Source organism: Pinus tabuliformis, chromosome 2_1 (genome assembly GCF_031772625.1).
Source record: "Pinus tabuliformis cultivar Carrire ecotype Pingquan chromosome 2_1, CPIR1, whole genome shotgun sequence".
NCBI lineage: Eukaryota > Viridiplantae > Streptophyta > Pinopsida > Pinales > Pinaceae > Pinus > Pinus tabuliformis.
In genome coordinates, this window is record NC_142299.1 from 759,391,903 (window position 1) to 759,411,493 (window position 19,591).

Consider the following 19,591-nt stretch of genomic DNA (forward strand, 5'->3'; position numbering starts at 1 on the left):
TGGCCATGCTATAAATAAAATTTAAAAAATAGAAATAAATAAAACAACCATAGATGTAAAAAAAGGAAATATCAAAACATGCAAACAACAATAACCCCTGTCCCCGCCCAAAAATAAAAAATAAAAACAACAATAACCACATCCTTTTCTCTACAAGCCTAGAAAGCATCCATGTCCAATAAATGAGATCCTGCACACCAAAAATTAGATAAGTATTAAACAAAAACTATGAAATAAGAAATATTAAATATATAACAAATATCTTATAAAAAATATGAAGCAAATACCAACTTTAGGAGGATTTCGTAAGCAAATCACATGCATTTTACACCAAAAGAAAACGCATCTCTGCCTCTACCTCTTCCGTATAATACAATGCTCACAGATATTTCAATAGTTATCCTCCATGTTACTTTTCTTGCATTGTATTGCACACAAAATTTAAATAAATGACAAATAATGTAACATGCCACTTATTTAAACAAACACAAATAGAATCATACATACCACCTCAACCTTTGCCTTTATCCACTACCCTCAACTTTTGCCTTTAAACACTACCTTTGTGAGTTGTGCATCATCCTCATATCAAAGACATGGGTTGTTAGGACCTGCTTTAATTTTCCCATAAGAAAAACCTAACAAAAACCAAATCATAGAATATTAATTTCCCCATAAGCTTAACCTACCAAAATCCAAATCATAGAATATTAAATAAAGAACACAATTTTATGATCAGTCTATAAAAGACACCAAAAAATATCACAAGAAATATTAAATAGATATTGAAATATGCTATGAGAACTTAAACGATGACCAAAACTCTTATTCAGAACTAAGTAAAACAACATTTCATAATAGAGCATACATGAGCTTTGAACCAAAAGAGAACTCACCTTATGCTCATATGCTTCTATCGCACTAGTTTATGTCTCTCTCACACAACCATTTAAATAGCTTCATCAGCAGTACTCCACCTTCCTTTACCTACACAACGTTGCCTTGAAATTTAAATCCATGATATAATGATGTGCAACGAATGAGTTAAGTTTCCCTGACATGAAACCGTACATACCTCCTACATTTTAACCTTCTCCTTAACCATCACAATGTGAAATTTACATTGCTTCTAAACCCTGAAATTTAAACCCGTGATATAATGATGTACAACGAATGAATTAAGTTTTAACTGCCATAGAACCATACATACCTCCTACTTCCTACTTCTTAGCCTTCTTAACCATTGCAATGTGAAATTTACATTGGTTCTAACCCCACAATATGAACTATTATTCACAAAGGTAGAAGTCACTTTGCCTCTACCATTGCACATGCTAGATTGCCCCATGTCTCCTTCACACAAGCATACTTCAACAATCTCATTAGCACTCCACCATCCTCTATCTACATTTCCTTGCACTCGATTAAAAAAATGACAAATAATTTAGTCGGCCTCTAATTTAAATGAACACATCAAACCATACATACCTTACATTGTGGAATTTGCATTATCCCTAAACCCACAATATGGATTGTTAGGACCCTACCATAATTCCTCCACCTAACAAGTGAAACACAACCAAACCAGATAATATTCAATAACACAAAAACAATATTTCCATAATAAGGACACCAGAAATATTAAACAAACACCGGAATATAATATGACAAATATTAATCAAACATTGAAATATATTATGAGAAATATTAAATAGATAGTTAAATATATTTTAAAAAGTCATAAACAAAAACAATTCTTATCAATAACCTTAAGCAACAAAATAACTCACCCTCTACACCATTGCCTCTACCTTTGCTATAGTGCGGCACTCGCACACAAAGACCTTGAGTGGTTTCATTAGTGCTCCTCTATTTTTCCTGATAGTATATAGTATTTAAAATTAATACAAAGACACATTAAAACAAGTTGGAACCATATAATTATGTTATGGTGAAAAACTAAATTACTCCATACATACCTCCATTACCTTTGCCCACCACACAATTGGAACTAAACCCACAAATTGGGTTGTAAGAATCTTTAATTTCCCCACTCTTACTAAACCAAAAAAAAATGGAAGCAAAAAGAATTAGATGAAAGGGCACATAAGAAAAACACTATCAAAGCCACAAATTAGCATGGCCATGCTCACAAATGCAAAAAAATAATATCCAACTACAGAGTATTTAAATTTAATACAAAGACACATTAAAACAAGTTGGAACCATATAACTATGTTATAGTGAAAAACTAAATTACTCCATGAATACCTCCATTGCCTTTTCCCACCACACAATTGGAACTAAACCCACAATTGGGTTGTAAATATCTTTAATTTCCCCACTCTTACTAAACCCCAAAAAAAATGGAAGCAAAAAAAATTAGATGAAAGGGCAGATAAGAAAAACACTATCAAAGCCACAAATTAGCATGGCCATGCTCAAAAATACAGAAAAATAATATCCATAAAAAGTAGAAAATATTCATTATAAAACAAAAAAAAAAAAAAAAAAAAAACTAACACACACAACAATAGCAAAAAAAGCTAACAACAACAAAACTAACAAAAAAACAAGAGAAACAATAAATAGAGACTCTGATCCAAAACCCCAAAATATATTGATGGCCACCAAGGACACCTATACACCAAAAAATATTAAGAAAATTGTTAAATACACAAAATATTGTGAGAAATATGAAATAAAGATTGAAATATCTTCTGAAAACTCTTAAATATAAACAAAAAACATTATGACTAATCTCATGCACTATAAAGTACACTTTCTGGAAAGAAAAAATATTACCAACCTTAAATAGGTAACGAGAGAGGAGAAATTTTGTATTTGAATGAGAAGTACTTCTTAGCAAATTATACACAACTAACCTCTACCTTTGTCTCTGCCTCTATAATCTATTACAGTCTCTTCCTCATGAAGATATTTCGGTAGTTTAATAGTGATCTTTTGCATTACATTGTGCTCAATAATTAGATAACTAACAAATAATGTAAAATGCCTCAAATTTAACTAAAAGTTCACATGGAACCATACATGTTGCCTTGCCCTTGTCTTCACCAGCTACACCTGCGGAATCATAGACTATTAGGAACTACCCTAATTTCCCACTCAATGTACCAAAAGAAACCAAAATAGACACTTCAATTTTTTTTGTATCATAAACCAAAACAAAAGGCCTAATGAATAATACTATGCAAAAGTACATCTTTTGCAATGACTAAAAATATCAATCTCAAAATATTAATGCAAAAACCAAAGGATTACTTACCTTCTATCTTTGTACTCCCCTACACTTCTCCAAGTCTCTCTCTCAAAAATTAAAAATAAAATAGTGGTTTCATCAATAATCCTCCACGTTCTGCTACTGACATTTGCATTGGCACTCATTATATAAATAAATCCCAAATAATATAAGGTGCAACTAATTTAAATATAGAGATAGAACCATACCTACCTCCTCCTCCTCAGCCTTCCCCTTCAATAAATGCACCTTTGGAATCTTCACCAGTTCCTAAAACCAAACCGTAAAATGTTTAATAAAAACCAAATAAGATTATGACTACTAACAAAATTCTTATGAAAAATAATAGGAAAACATTGAAAGATATTATGAAAAATTAATCAAAAACCAAAACAAAAAATCTTATCAATAATACTATGCAAAAGCACAACTTATGCAATGACCAAAAATCATAAACCATAATTAAGGAAGGAGGGAGGAGAACCATTGTATTGAAAACAAGAAAATAAAATCTTATCAATAATACTATGCAGAAGCACAACTTATGCAATGACGAAAAATCATAAAACTTAAATAAGGAAGGAGGGAGGAGAACCATTGTATTCAAAACAAGAAAATATCCATATATTGGAAGCAAAAAGGAACTTACCCTCTACCTTTGCACTCTCTTGACACTATATTGAGATTTCGGGGCAGCCAAGGGAGAAATTTCCCTTAGAAACCTAAGCCTCGAAGAAGTGTAGGAATTTAGAGGGTAAGTTCCTCACACAGAACACCAAAGGGCACCGCTCACAAACAGATCACAAATCAATACACCAGTATTGTTGACATGGTTAAAACCCTCAAAGAGGGAAATAGTCCACGGCTTGAGCCAACGCAGCCACTTCAGGGAATTTATTAATAAAAGAATGAAAATTTACATAAGCTTCTCTCATGAACAGTTACCCTACAAATGACCCTCCATGCTCTTTAAATAGAGATCATGGACCAATCGGGTGTTAAGCCACGGATCAAGTGTCAGTAATACTGAGGAAAGAATGAACCGTCAGATCACTACATATCGTGATAGTCAGATTGTAAGTTACAAAAGTACATAGTAAAGAAACACACTTTACCTAAATCTACACTAGACCAAGTTATACTTAACTATTTCCTATGTGTCAGAATATCCTAACATCCCCCCTTAAGAACAACTTGGGATAGGATTGAAGGATGTACAAATATGACACAATAGGAGAAGGAAGGATCATTTAACTTGAATCTGTATCAAATGGAAACCCTCCAAGAAGAGAAATCGGATTCATTAAGCAAAATTTGAAAATCAAAAATTTCCCTCCAAGGATGCTTAGGTCGGTTTCATGATCATTAAAGTCGGCTTGTTCAAATAGACACGACTATTCGCTCATGAAAATAACTATAAATACCAAATCAAGGTAATCTCTTTGGTGTATGATATATAGGTCTCTCTAAAAAGTTCGCATAAGGATGATCAGTAATCTTCGCATAAGGAAGGTCGAAAATCTTCACTTGGATAGACAATAATCTGTATTCTCAAAGAGTTCAGGTCCAAGGTTACAAGACCACTCTCGCTATGTATATATAAATATATGATCTCGCATATGGTGACTATGATAACTCTCGCATTTGGTGTCATGTTCCTTCTCAAAAACATTAGTCACAGGGTGCAACTACAAATTTTTGGAACAATTGACTTAGGAGGAGGACCCCACACTTAGATTTAGGAACTATGGGGCAATTTTGACTTTATTTAGCAACTAGTGGAATGTGGGGCCACAAACATGGGGAATTCGAACTTGGCCATTCGATGTTCTTGGAGGGAAATCGAATGGGTGGATGGAGGGGCCCACATGAGGCTAAGGAGGTCCAAGGTAATAAAAGGAGGATCAGCTCTCATTTTCGACCATCTTCTACATTTGCAAACAAACACTCACTTGTACGCTTTGCTGCTTAGCAAGTCTACCGGTTGTTTAGCCACAAATCTCTCACGTGGGAGATTCAACCTCTACTTTGGGGGACCATCCGTGCTCGCCCTAGGGAGGTTGTTCTAACAGGAGTTTCAGGGAGTTAGGGACAGCAACACACTTCAACCATCAGTGCAGAGAGGGAACTGCGTATTCCTGGGCAGCCAAAAAACACGCAGGAGGAGTTGGAGGTCAGCAAGGGGATTCATTGCTTGCTGGGAGATCCGAGAGTTGAGGAGGCAATATAGAAAAGGCATTTTCACTGGAGTTTGCAGCCAGCTAGACCAGTGCAGCAGTCAGTCGAATTCCTGGACAGAGGGACTACGCAAAGGCCATCCAACAGCAAATTTGTGGGACTTGGGGAGCAGTTGATCTTGGCCAAGAGCCATTCGGGGAGCTTGGAGTTGAATAGCACAGGTAAAACCAACATTTTGGAGGAGTTTGCAGAGGGATTTGTAGGTTGTTTCCTGCAAGTCGAAATTGGTAGTCAAAGCTGGGGAGAGGCTCCAAGGAGGTCGAAAATCCAAAGTCAAAACCAGCTAAATTCCCTTCTAGATTTTTCTGGGTTTTTTCCAAGGAGTTTATGGTTAAAAGCACACAATTTTCTGGGTAGTTTTTGAGCACCTTCTAGCTAGTCGAAGTTCAATAGGGCAGCAGTTCACTGGGACAACGCAGTGCAGAGTGGTGCAACAACTAGGCAGCCTTCAGCTCAGCTATTTTCCCACCTGGGGTTGGTCTTGTTTGTTCATTGGGACAAGCCCAGGTGCACCATTCCATTTCATATTGTATCTAGCTTGTAGATTTTTAATAATATGGCTCAACAGTTCCTTATTGGCAACATTTTCATGGATGTTTGATGTGTGCTTTATTTTTTATATGTTGCTGCACAGTTTATTTGCTTAATATCACTTACATTCCTACTTAGGAACATTACAGTGGTATCAGAGCCTAGTTCTTGGCTCAGCTGTGGGGATTGTTCCCTATGAGAGAAGGGGACCAACAGAACATCACCTACCGTAGGCAGAGGTACAGGAGTAGAGAAAGGGAGTTAGAAATTACTCCAGATACAGAGGACAGAGGGAAAGCAGTGGCTGGAGAGGAGGAAATGACAGAGCCCAAAGGCAGGGAGGAGATGGCTTTCGACAACCTCCTGAGGGCCTTCAAGGGGCAGAAAGACATGCTGGAGGAGATCAAGTCACAAAACACAGAAAGGACCACACCTAGAGGGTTTCTATGTGGAGAAACTTCTGGGGCCTCTCAACCTTTTGATCACCCCTCACCAGCAGCGCAACACCCTTCAGTCAGTGTGTCGACTCGGGCTACACTACCTTCTTTCGTGCTAGTGGCACAAATCGAGCCTGCAAGGGAGGAAGATCCTCCTCAGATGGGGGATTACTTCAGAGAGTGGCAGACCATGGATGAAGACTTCAAAGAAGCCCTCTCCTTCAGAGATTACTGCAAGCTCAAGCAGAGTGAGAGGAACAAGGGGTACGGAGGACAAGGGACCCAGAACTATGAGCTACAGAGAACCATAGGGAGGATGTATTTCCCTAATTTTGATGGCACTGCCAAGTGCACGGCCAGGGCTTGGGTTGAAAAGATGTTCAGCCGGATGATAGAGCAGGAAGCCATTAAGATTTTCACGCTGCACCTGGAGGGGGAAGCCCATGATTGGTGGTTCCATTGCTTGACCACCTTAGGGCATGCCCAGAGAGTTTCTTATAAGGACTTCACCCAGAGGGTGCTGGAGCGATTCGATCAGAGGTATCTGGAGGCATATTTCAGGGAGCTAACACAACTACACCAAACTAGCAACCCAGAGCAGTACTTTTCAAATTTTCTACGTGTCAATGATGGTCCTGGATCTATCCGAGGCAAGGAGGGTATATACCTTCATTGAGGGCTTGCTTGAGCCCCTGCATGGATTGGTGAAGTCACGCAGACCCTCCATGCTGCAAGAAGCGGTCTTGTGTGCCAAAGATCTACAGGGGGGCATCCCCAAGACTAGAGCACCATTTCCTGCACAGACCCCTTTCCCATAGAAGGGGCATGAGACTAGACCCCCACCACCGAGGACCACACAGGGGAGGGGGCAGTTAGATGAGGAGACACGGAAGGACCTCTGGAGGAGGAAGTTGTGCTTCACATGCAGAGAGCCTTAGGCACCTGGCCATAGGTGCACTGCAGGTTGAGCACACTACATTGAGGTCTTTTTCTGAGAGTGACTAGGAGGATGAGGTGGAGCAGGATTGTGGTGGGACAGACGGAGAGAGTCCAGCAAACAGAGGGTCACCACCACCTCCACAGGGAGGGGCATCTCTTGCCCCAACAGGAGGAGTCCTTGCTTCTTTATGCGAGATTCCTAAGTTTTTAACACTAAGGATCAAAGGCACTGTACAGGGACAGAGGGTGTCAGTGCTGGTGGACAATGGGGCTACTCACAATTTCATAAATGCACAACTGGTCCAAAGGAGGGGCCTCACCACAGCAGAGTTTGAGGGTTTCTCAGTCCTAGTGCCAGGTGACCGTACCATCCAGTGCACCAGATATGTGCCCTCCTTAACAGTAGTTATGGGGAACTACTCGATGATGGACCACTTCTTTGTGGTCGATGTGCCAAACACCAGCTATAGGAACTTTGAATAGTCGTTTGAATACTGAGTTACATTTACGTATGATCGATCACAATATTGGCCTGCTTAGAACCATGATGAACACAAATGATTAGTTGTTATAGGTCCTATTTCTCAATAGATAATTAAAATGGTTAAGGACCTATTTCTGAACAGATAATTAATAAGTGCTAATGGGAAGTATTAGACTCGACGAAATTAGTAGTATTATACGGAAACAGATCGAACAATATAACAACGAAGTAAGAGTTGGTAATCTTGGCACTGTACTTCAAGTAGGAGATGGCATTGCTCGTATTCATGGTCTTGATGAAGTAATGGCAAGGGAATTAGTGGAATTTGGAGATGGTACAGTAGGCATTGCCCTAAATTTGGGATCGGATAATGTTGGAGTTGTATTAATGGGTGATGGCTTGATGATACAAGAAGGTAGTTTCGTGAGAGCAACAGGAAAAATTGCTCAGATACCAGTAAGTGATGCGTATTTGGGTCGTGTTGTAAATGCTCTAGCCCAACCCATTGATGGTAAGGGTAAAATTTCAGCTTCCGAATTTCGACTGATTGAATCTCCCGCTCCAGGTATTATATCAAGACGTTTCGTATATGAACCCCTTCAAACGGGGCTTATTGCTATTGATTCTATGATTCCTATAGGGCGTGGTCAGCGGGAATTAATTATTGGGGACAGACAGATCGGCAAGACAGCAGTAGCTACAGATACTATTCTTAATCAAAAGAGTCAAAATGTAATCTGTGTCTATGTAGAAATTGGTCAAAGAGCTTCTTCCGTGGCTCAGGTAGTTAATACATTCTGAGAACGTGGCGCAATGGCATATACCATTGTGGTAGCGGAAACTGCGGATTCTCCCGCTACATTACAATATCTCTCCCCTTATACAGGAGCAACTTTGGCTGAATACTTCATGTATAAAAAACAACACACATCAATCATTTATGATGATCTCTCCAAACAGGCACAAGCTTATCGACAAATTTCTCTTCTATTAAGAAGACCACCTGGCCGAGAAGCTTATCCGGGAGATGTTTTCTATTTGCATTCCCATCTCTGGAAAAAGCAGCTAAATTAAGTTCCCAATTAGGTGAGGGGAGTGTTACTACTCTACCAATAGTTGAGACTCAAGCTGGAGATGTTTCAGCTTATATTCCCACTAATGCAATTTCCATTACCGATGGACAAATATTTTCATCAGCCGATCTATTCAATGCCGGGATTCGACCTGCTATTAATGTGGGTATTTCCGTCTCTAGAGTAGGATTTTCGGCTCAGATAAAAGCTATGAAAAAGGTAGCTGGAAAGTTGAAATTAGAGTTAGCTCAATTTGCAGAGTTGGAAGTCGATGTGCCAAACACCAACGTAGTGATGGGTGTCCAGTGGTTTTATTCCCTTGGGAGAGTCACAACGGATTGGAGGAAACCAGAGATGGAGTTCATTGGGCCAAATGGCAAACTGGTGGTCTTGAGAGGCATGTAATCTTACCCACCTCAGATAGTTTCGGCCCACAGGATGGAGGCAGACCTACGACATGGGGACATTGCATGGGTAGTTGAGTTGAGGATCTCAAAGGCTAGGGGACAGGTGCAGCCACCACTAGCAGACATATAGGCTTTACTGGATAGGTATGCAGTAGTGTTTGGGGACATTCCACCAAGGCAGCCACCAGATAGAGGATTTGAGCACACCATTGAGCTGGAGCTGGGTGTATAGGCAGTGATCACTACTCCTTACAACCATCCCAAAGCCTATAAGGACAAGATAGAGAAGGTCATCCAGGAGTTGCTTGCAATGGGCCATATCAGGCCAAGTTCCAGTGCTTTCGCTTCTTCAGTAGTGCTGGTGAAGAAGAAGGATGGAACCCTTCGGATGTGTATTGAATATCAGGCCCTCAATCGGAAGACTCTTAGGAATCAGTGACCTATTCCCCGCATTTTCGAGCTGATGGATGAGCTTAGAGGAGCCAAGTACTTCTCTAAGATTGATCCGCGTTCAGGGTACCACCAGATTAGGGTTAGGGATCAGGGCATCCCAAAGATAGCTTTTCGGTACCACTATGGGAACTTTGAGTTTCTTGTCATGTCATTTGGGCTTACCAACGCTCCAGCCACATTCTAATCATGCATGAACCATGTCTTCCTGAGGACAACTGCGGAGGTTTGTGCTAGTGTTCTTCGATGACATCCTGATATATAGCCAGACATGGGAGGAGCACCTCCAACACTTGGAGAAGGTATTGCACATTCTGGGGGAGCAGCAGTTCTATGCCAAGCTCTCCAAGTGCGAGTTTGGATTGCCAAAGAATCTCTACCTAGGGCATATCATTGGAGCAAATGGGGTGAAAGTTCACGAGAATATTCGAGCCATCCGGGATTGGCTAGTACCCCGAGATGTGACTACACTGAGGGGCTTCTTGGGCATTTGCACCTATTACAGGGAGTTTGTCAAAGGGTGTTATAGGGAAAAGTGTCTATGCAGAGATGCTAATCCCACTAAGGCTGGTAGCTACCTTAGAAACAAACAAACTTAAAACTACTTTCGTTTTCCTTTATGAAAGATAGATGAGAGAAGAATGAAGGAGACCAACCTCTGTCTTGCACTTGTTCCTAGCTCGATTCCTCTCTCTTCTGATAGTCTTTTGCTACTTGCTTTCTTGTATACCCAGCTTCACGGAGTACCTGTAGAATCAAAGCAGCATAACACTATACGAGAACATAGATCTATTATCATAAACAATTTAGGATCAGATGTAAATTGACCATACAAATGCATAAAACATAAATCACACAAGAGTATGGAGGAAAACTTGAATAGCTTTATTGATAATCAAGAAAGAGCCAAGAGAGTTACAACCAATTGTTCTGACCCAGCATCATCCTCTCATCAAGAAGCCCTTCTTTCACCTCATGAAAATCTTAGATCACCCAACACTCTGATATTGCACCAATAAACCAACAGCACTTCCTTACAAGATACAAAATTCCAGACTCTGGATCTCTGGGATGGGGGATCCATATATAGATGTCTGCAAGGGAGGTGAGTCAGCTTTTGAGATTTGATTAGTGTCTTCCCTCTAATAGTTCTTGATTCCACTTGGAGATTGATAATCTCTTACTCATCCCTGGTCGAATTCAGAGAGGCAAGTGTCACAGGAGAAGTTTCTGGAAGATTCCATGCCTCTCCACCTCGCGGATTGACCCTGCCATTTTTCCCTTCTCGGCCATTGCACCCCATAGAAGGGATTTTTGAAATGCAATGCACCTACTGTGTGTATTCAGGTGAGATGCAACGCACTTTGCCTATGGAGCAGGGGAAATGGTCCAGTTTTGACCAATTCTGAGTAGTTTTTCATGGAGAACTTCTGGGAGAAGCTGTAATCAGTTGACCTTGTTCTTTTAGGGGTTGGAACAACACCTTTAGGGACTTAGGAGCCCTTGTTTATGGACATTTATGCTTGGGGTTGCAGTTCCCAAAAATGTCTATAATAGTTGCCCCCTAAAGCATGAGGTCGTTAATCTTTTTTGATGTCGGGTGAAATGCTTTATCATGAGGATCCGAAGTTCTTTCAAGCTGGAAGGAGACCTGTAATAAGATACAATACAATACATTATCTTCATAATACTTTCATGATCTAGCTGAGGCGGGCATTCCCATGCTCAGCTTTATAAATTCATTTTTCATGTACATGAGACAGACAATCGTCTGAGTGTAGACTGATGATTCTGGTAGAGCCATCATCCCTTAGATTGGATGATTATCTGTGCAGCAATGATGTACATTTAATGTCTTTATTTTCTTGAATATATATCGCAGCCCAGATGGATGAAACTAGATCCGGGGTCTTCAATCTCGTTCGATCTTCACTCAAGGTACAAGTCGATCCATGTGAGAAATGTTCTGGAGTCGAACATGGAAAGACATCGCCTGATTACCAACCAATGATGTAAGTTGTTAACAGGAGTGAGAGGAATCACCGATAATGATGATGACCCTCAAGGTACTACAGTACAATTCACGTGGTGTGAATAAAGGACTTGGCGTCGAACACCACGCAAAATCTTTCGGTCGAAGTCCATTGATGTAAACATGTCGCCGGAAGTGAGAAACTTGCCATTGAGGCATGCAAGCTTCAAAGTATTGAACTGGTTGTTCCTAGATCGACTTCTTGGATAATGAGCTAATGTCGACAAGAAGCGATCCATCATAGGAGGGCCTTAATGAATCCCACATCAATGACATGGAACAGAGCAAATGATTTTAATGGAGGTGAAAATGATCTGGTGATATAAGGTTCAGGGTGGCGGTCATGAAAGAATGGAGCATAAATGTATTGCAGTGGGTGAGACACAGGTGAATTCTCTGAGTGACTTCTCTTGAACATACCAGCGACACCGACATGATGGATTGGTAGAATTAACCCCAAATTTGGATGGTGTGATGGAACCATGGTGATGTGATTGGTGAATGGAACAACCCAACCCGACTAGGATGCGGAGTGAAAGTGTCATGTTCAAGAGCGACTTGCTACCAACAAAGTTTCTTCAAGTTTTCTTCCTAATTTTTCCCCAGTCATTGCTGACCAGTACCTCTTTATTTTTGTCAAGCTTGAGGAGGATAACATATGCTTGTTCTATAATTTGCCCTTCGGGCAAACCCATCACTATGTTTTAACGAGCCTAGCAATAGTGAAACTCGTTCTTGTCTGTTATGGACAAGTTTGTCTCTATTAGGTTTTAACGAGTTTAACGACAAAGATAACTCGGTCCTTTTCAATTTTAGAGAGTCTGAAAAGGGACTTAAAGGAAACTCCAAAAAATCCTTTTTCGTCATCTAATCCCTTAAGTCCAAAAAAGTATAAAAAATACAGAAGGGATGAATTTTCGGTACTTTTAACAAGCCGAACAAAACAAGCGCTCGATCTTTTTGTTTAATAATCCCTCAGGTCCAAAAAGATTAAAATCTAAAGGAGGGATAGCACTTCCGTTCACTTTAATGAGCTAGAGAGGCCAATGGCTCGACAATATTTTCATTTTTTACGAGTCAGTTGAAAAGAGCTTAAAGGAGACTCGTCTTTGAGGAACGAGTGATAAATTCGGGTAGCAGCTGATTCCAGGTAAGGTTTGGAATTTTCCAATCACGGCAGTGTCACAAGGATGGCTAACAGGATCACTCTTCGCAACTGTTCCTCAAAAGGGGTAAACAATCAAGTGGAGGTGAATGATCGGCCAATACAGAGTGGAGGTGGCGATGAGAACATGACCAAGGCTTTAAAGGCTGAAGTACTACATTCACGACGGTTATTTACCGGAAATCGGTTCATTTTTTATTGAGCTTAAACGCTGGGGGAAACATTTGCTCATTGCTTATGTTTATTTTTTAACGAGCATGAAGTTCGCGTTAAAACTGCTCGATCCAGTCGTATAATAAGAATGTCTCATCTAAAAATGGCATTTTTTCAAAGCTTTGCCCTGGAGCCTCCTGCATGCAAGCTAGGAGCGACCAACTACTATTTATGGGGTTAGCTAACCACTAAATTTAGGTAGGAAACTCACTTCTTTACTTCACCGGCGCCTTTTGGAACAAAATGCCCCTTGCGAAACGAATGGTCGGTCCAACCACTCACCTAACTTAAGCAGTTATGGTTAGCGAATGTATGAGGTTAGCGTTACGCTGGTCGCTTTTCACTTGCTTACAAGAGGTTTGCTTGCCCCCAGGAATAGTGAAATAGAGTTTCAAGGTTACCCCACAATTTGCAGACAAAACATTTGTTTTATCGGGAAAGGCCTACCTTTTTCAAGTTACCAAAGATTGTTCTATTCGTACCACAAACAAAACACTTCTTCGGTGATGTCTACCGAAATAGACAAAGGCGAGTGGCGCAGACGCTTCCACTCACATAACTTTGATGAGGGAATCTTATTCCAGTCTAACCCCCTTTTCCTAGACGGACGGGAGTGTCAGACTAGTCAGATATCCTTCGCGGAAACCTACCCTATACCTGAAGTTTTCCTGCTGAAGCAGACCAGGGTGCATGCCCCCTGGGTTTCAGTCATATCCTCCGAATCACTCGCGCTCATCAGGAGGACGGACTAGGGATTGATGAGACATTCCTTGCGTGAAAAGACCATTCAAGGTTGGTATATGACTATTTGCTATGTGTGAACCGGGGAATGAAAGCTGGTCTACGAGTTTGACCACTCTTCCTTCGTGTGGAAAAAACATTACTCTAAAGAGTGATGAGACAATGGCTCCCATGCAATAAATATAGTCTCGTCCAAGGAGTAGGTTATAATCTAGGGGTCCTTGGACTACCATTACATTCAGGTGAACGGTTTTCCCTCTCAATGTTATGGGCACATTGGGAAGGATCCCTAACGGTCGACTGGTTCCTTTGTCAAAGCCTGTTAGATTTCTCATCTTAGGCAAAAGCGATGGCGAACCAAGCGCTTTCCAAGCAGTCGGGGAAAGGATACTCACAGAAGCCCCTTCATCTATGATGGTACTAGCCATGGCCATTCTATATATTTGAGTAATGATTCGAAATGGTACACTAGCCGTTAAACGGGGTCTGCCTAGTTGATTCTAGTCGAAGGAAACAACCAAGTTGCTTGGAGGTGGGACCGAATAGATGGCCGGATATGACTCTGATGAACTTCCTTCCTGCGGTAAAGGAATGGGTAAGTTTCCCCCATGTTCATCAGAGTCTGTGCTCACGAAAGGAATTTGGACGGTGTCATCCTTGTTCTCTTCGATGATTGTATCATCTAAAGATGGAACCTCTGAAGGCAAGACCGGGTCAACTGCCACCTCGACCTTTTGAATTTCGTCTGGTGTGGATTCAGATGGTTCCTCTTCAATGATAGACGCTTCGACCGACCACAAGGGCGTGTCAGCCATATTTTCAACTAGTGACGGACTCGACAAGAGTTTCTTATATCCAGGAGGAAGCCGTAACGGTGAAACCGGACGTTCGTCCAAAACTCTTTTAGCCTCGTCTAAGAAGGGACAATGGTGGACGACGTGATCGCCTTCACACAGTTTACAAGGAAATTTACATTTTCCTTTTTGTCCAAGGGCTTCACTTTCACTAGTTGACAGTGTATTTTCAACATGATCATCAGAGGTTGACGACACCAGGTTGTGCAAACGAGGAGACCAGTCCCTTAAGATCCGAGGGATGCAAGGACAATCTCTATGACAGTGGTCTCCTTTGCAAATGACACATGGTGATTTAGGCCTGGTCGGTGCAGTGTGTGGATTTTCGCTAGACGACGCTTGGTTGCCCCTTTTCGCCTTTGGCTCCTTCTTCTTCTTCTCTTTCTTCTTCTTTCCCTTCTTCTTCTCAGGTACTTGATTTTTGGCTTTACCAGCTTCATCAAGTGAAGAGGAAGGAGGAGAGGAAGAATTGGATGAAGTAGAGGGTTGCGGGGTAACTCTAGAATTGTCTAGTTGCTGACTCGATTGTTCAGGAATCGTGGTGTTCTGAATGACGGAGGTTGAGAAGAGCCATACGGGCAAGCCAATTGTCAATCCTGGAAGCGACAATGTGGCCATATGGGGTGCACCAACATCTCCCCAAGAGGAGAAGGGACTAGGATTTCCTCCAAGGGGAACTCCTTGGTTGGTGGACTCCATTTTCCTCAACCTAAGACCAACATAGGAAAGGTGATAATTATTCCGTTTAAAATAAATTTTAGACGCTTTGACACAACTTTTTTTTTCAATTTTTAAGAGTCGAGAAAAAACAAAAGATGACTCTAGTCGCCTTCGATTTTTAATGAGCCTGAAGTGACAAGTGCTCAGATGGAATTTTTCCGTTAAGGAGTCTGAAAATGAACGAAAGGGACTGCTTTGGAAATCTAGACAGAGGATTACCAAACCAACCACAAAACTGCAGAATACTTTTTACGGTACGACAGTCAATCTTCCCGAATGCTGTGTTCAGTGCATTGCGATCGATAGGGCGGCAGACACAGCTTCCTATGGATAAAGGATTAAGCCTATTGTGGTCTCCCAAAATATACTCGATGGTACGTGGGAGCACAAGTCCGTATTGGCACTTATCATCTCAAAGTGGAGGAATCACCCAACCAACAGTGAAAACAACAGTTACCAGGCTTTACGACGCCAGAATACATCTCTAGTGTAGACTTCTAGATGTTGTGCGTTAGGTTCCAAAGCGTTGTTAGATTCATTAAATTTATTTTATAGTTGATCTTGCTTAAGAAATTTTCCTTTCAGGTTCACTGCGTGATGTAGATGTACAATTCCTAAAATGCAATCTAAGATGATAAACAGTCATTTTATCTTCTTTGTGCAATGAAAATCCTAGCTACTAAGGAAAGAGAGACAATATTCTTTCAACAAAGAGCAAAGAGCACACACTATATGCACTGTCCTAAATCAAACCAATCAAACAGTCTAAATGCAAATGCACATGCATGTATTTGTTTTCAGCCTTCTTAATATGTGGATGATAAAAAGAAAGCTAATGCGCAAATCTGAATTATTTTTCAAAGCGACAATTACTAACAAGCTTCTTTTCAAAATAAAAAATGAAGACAATGACAACACTTTGCGATTTGGAAATGAAAACTTGCTTTCGACACTAGAAAAACTATTAATTCAGATCAAATACAATAGTAACAGGGTAATCGACTATCAAGAGCAATCAGATTCTCTTCTATGACTGAAAACGACACTTGCGACACTTTCAAATCAAGAAACGACAATACAATTACGCTACTTCTTTGTAAAGGAGAATTGAAAATGACTCAAAAAATACATAAAAACATTTACAGTTCTTTGCACAATGGAGGCAGAATATCAGCAAGGAAAGGGGTTTCAAACAGAGGTGTACTGACTACAGGCAGCAAAACTCTTGAATAGATCTGAAAAGAGTGAGCACAGGAACCAAAATTTAGGAATAAGGCCTTGTCTGATCAGCGCACCTGTAACACAGTGAAACTGAAATGCAACGCACCTGCTACACTTGGGAAGTGCGCTGCATTTGAAGTTCACAGAACAGATAGTGCGTTGGACCAGGGACGAGACTTTGATTGGGTTTCGGGTCACAGTTTGCAGTTCAGTTCAGGGATTTTGGTCGAGCAAGTGGTAATCAGTAAATCAATCACAGGGGTAGATCTAAGGAGGTTACTAGAGCCACCACAAGGGAAATTAGAGAGCTTGTAAATCAATTGTTTAATTCATAAAAAAAACCTGGAGATTGACTGAAGCAGCATTGATTTACTTTGCACCTGCATAGCAAATGCAGTTCGAAGGCTAACTGGCTTGACTTCAGGCTCCGTCTGTAAGTTTATAAAGTAAACAAATGTAGATGAACAAACAATCTATTCGCTCCCCAGTGGAGTCGCCATTTTGAATCATTACTCAAATATATAGAATGGTCATGGCTGGTACCATCATAGATGAAGGGGCTTCTGTGAGTATCCTTTCCTCGATTGCTTGGAACGTGCTTGGTTCGCCGTCGCTTTTACAGGGAAAAGTGTCTATGCAGATCTGGTAATCCCACTAAGGTTGGTAGCTACCTTAGAAACAAACAAACTTAAAACTACTTTCGTTTTCCTTTATGAAAGATAGATGAGAGAAGAATGAAGGAGACCAACCTCTGTCTTGCGCTTGGTTCCTAGCTCGATTCCTCTCTCTTCTGATAGTCTTTTGCTACTTGCTTTCTTGTATACCCAGCTTCATGGAGTACCTATAGAATCAAAGCAGCATAACACTATACGACAACATAGATCTATTATCATAAACAATTTAGGATCAGATGTAAATTGACCATACAAATGCATAAAACATAAATCACACAAGAGTATGGAGGAAAACTTGAATAGCTTTATTGATAATCAAGAAAGAGCCAAGAGAGTTACAACCAATTGTTCTGACCCAGCATCATCCTCTCAGCAAGAAGCCCTTCTTCACCTCATGAAAAGCTTAGATCACCCAACACTATGATATTGCACCAATAAACCAGCAACACTTCCTTACAAGATACAAAATTCCAGCCTCTGGATCTCTGGGATGAGGGATCCATATATAGATGTCTGCAAGGGAGGTGAGTCAGCTTTTGAGATTTGATTAGTGTCTTCCCTCTGATAGTTCTTGATTCCACTTGGAGATTGATGATCTCTTACTCATCCCTGGTCGAATTGAGACAGGCAAGTGTCACAGGAGAAGTTTCTGGAAGATTCCATGCCTCTCCACCTCGCGGATTGACCCTGCCATTTGTCCCTTCTCGCCCATCGCACCCCATAGAAGGGATTTTTGAAATGCAACGCACCTACTGTGTGTATTCAGGTGAGATGCAACACACTTTGCCTATGGAGCAGGTGAAATGGTCCAGTTTTGACTAGTTCTCAGTAGTTTTTCATGGAGAACTTCTGGGAGAAGCTGTAATCAGTTGACCTTGTTCTTTTAGGGGTTGGAACAACACCTTTAGGGACTTAGGAGCCCTTGGTTTATGGACATTTATGCTTGGGGTTGGAGTGCCCAAAAATGTCTATAACAAAGGGTTCTCGCAGTTGGCAACACCTTTGACCAACTTGACCAAGAAGGGAGCCTTCGCATGGACTGATGGAGCACAGGTTGCCTTTGATCACCTCAAGGAGGTGATGAGTAGTTGCCCTGTCTTGGCACTTCCGGACTTTTCCCAGCCATTCACAGTGGAGTGTGATGCATCTGGGGTAGGAGTTGGAGCAGTATTGTCACAGGAGGGGCATCCCATAGCTTTCAAGAGTCGAAAGCTCCTACTGCATGAGTTGTCATATTCCATATATGACAAGGAGATGTTGGCCATTATGCATGCATTGGCCAAGTTCCGCCAGTACTTGGTGGGCAACCGGTTCCGAGTGAAGACTGATCACAACAGTCTTCGACATTTCATGGGGCAGCAGGGCCTCAACGATAGGCAACAGAGATGGGTCAGCAAGGTGCAGGCCTATGATTTCGACATCGAGTATGTGCGGGGGAAGCACAATGTGGTGGTCGATGCTCTATCTCGGAGACCAGCTGGGTTATCTCTCATGAGCATCTGCCAGGATTGGAGGGCTCAGTTGTTGGTGGAGTACTCCAAGGACAGGAGGGCATGTGAGGTATTGGAGGGGACACATGTAGATGAGCATTACCGTGTGATGGATGAGGTCATCTATTACAAGGGGCACATTTACTTAGTGCCCAACTCGCAGTTGAGGGAGAGGATACTCCAGGCAGCTCATGATTCACCATTGTCTGGACACCAGGGGTTCCGAAAGACTTATATGGTTGTTCGGGAGAGATTCACATTTAAGGGCCTGAAGGAGGATGTGCTGCAGCACGTACGAGAGTGTGAGGCCTATCAGCAAAACAAGGGGGAGCTGACCCACCCTGCAAGACTACTACAGCCACTTCCCATTCCGAAGGGGAAATGGGAAAGTATTTCGATGGATTTCATCATTGGGCTCCCCACAGTACAGGGGAAGGATTGCATATACGTGGTGGTCGATAGGTTGACCAACTTTGCCCACTTTCCACTAGGTACATGGCTGCATAGGGTGCCGAGTTATTCTTCCGGGAGGTTTTCAGGCTGCATGGGCTCCCCAAGAACATAGTGAGCGACAGAGACAACAGATTCATGGGTGGCTTTTGGCAGGAACTCTTCAGGTTGGTTGGGACAGAGCTCACTCCTAGCACCAGTTATCACCCTCAG

At 41.4% G+C, this 19,591-nt stretch overlaps 1 long non-coding RNA gene across 1 annotated transcript; it reads right to left on the reverse strand.

Moving 5' to 3' along the window:
- Positions 1-2,859: 2,859 nt before the first annotated feature.
- On the reverse strand, positions 2,860-3,523 carry LOC149202787 (uncharacterized). Its single transcript, XR_016253576.1, has 2 exons — positions 3,287-3,523; positions 2,860-3,084 (listed from the first exon to the last, which is right to left on the reverse strand). It is a non-coding gene; the product is annotated as an uncharacterized LOC149202787 (long non-coding RNA).
- Between the last annotated feature and the right edge of the window lie 16,068 nt (positions 3,524-19,591).